This window comes from Hipposideros armiger, unplaced genomic scaffold (genome assembly GCF_001890085.2).
Source record: "Hipposideros armiger isolate ML-2016 unplaced genomic scaffold, ASM189008v1 scaffold_149, whole genome shotgun sequence".
Taxonomy (NCBI): Eukaryota; Metazoa; Chordata; class Mammalia; order Chiroptera; family Hipposideridae; genus Hipposideros; species Hipposideros armiger.
Window position 1 is genome coordinate 1254295 of NW_017731499.1, and position 943 is coordinate 1255237.

The 943-nt window shown below is 45.9% G+C and overlaps 1 protein-coding gene across 3 annotated transcripts in view; it reads right to left on the reverse strand.

The window, feature by feature from the left end:
• TVP23A (trans-golgi network vesicle protein 23 homolog A) overlaps nucleotides 1-943 on the reverse strand; it is a 34458-nt gene that overhangs the window by 28722 nt on the left and 4793 nt on the right. The window lies entirely within an intron of this gene.

Sequence of the window (943 nt, forward strand, 5' to 3'; positions counted from 1 at the left end):
TCAATACTCCGGGTCCTTGCAGTCAAGCTGTCCAAAACCAAGCATCCAGAAACCTGACCAATGTCCCCGTCTGGTCACCACTTCCTTGACGGCGTGGGTCATAGTTCAGCAGAAATCTCCCTTTAGTGATTTGCTCGTTGGGATGGCTTAAGCAATCAATTTCATGTTCACAAGAAATATACATAAGGGGAAGTTAAGCTGCTGTAGATGTAAGGAGTTAATTTCAAAATATGTAATTCCGTGTCTTAATCAAAGAGAACTGAAATTTGTCTAGTTCCCCGATTTTGCGGGTTATTTTCCTTAGTAATCACGGACCTTCCTTAAAATTAAATAATCAGCTCTTGGTGAGACCTGCTTATGTTGTCATATTTCTGTATTTTTAAAATAGATTTTAGAGTGGGGAGAGGCAGCATGACTTGTTCCCCAAAGTCCCTGGGGCCAGGGGAACCTCAAAAGGTGAGGGGTCCTCACGGATTGAAGCAAACAGACTTCCTGGAATAACAACAAAGAAAAACCAAAATTATTCTTCTCTTCGGCATGTAGGAGCCTGATGTGTGTGTGTAGCAATTAGAGATGTGCCTGTGTTGATTTCTAAGAATAACAGGTGGTCACCAGGGCGCCCTCTGTCCCATCACCTGTCCCACTCTCCTTCCCCGCCCCCAGCCCACCAGCTTCCCTTGGGTCAGTGTAAAACATAGAGGTGTCAGGAATGCTCTGAGTTCCTTCAAATGCACATTTAACTGATCCCAATCCAAACCCCAGACAGAGAGCAAGAGAGCGTAAGTCAGGGTTTTCAACCAGGGGTGACTTTGTTCCTAGGGGACATTTGGCCATGTCTGGAGTCACAACTGGGGGAGGTGGGGGTAGACAAAGCAGTTGCTACTGGCATCTAGTAGGTAGAGACCAGGGATGTTGCTAAAATCCTACAATGCACAGCACGGAC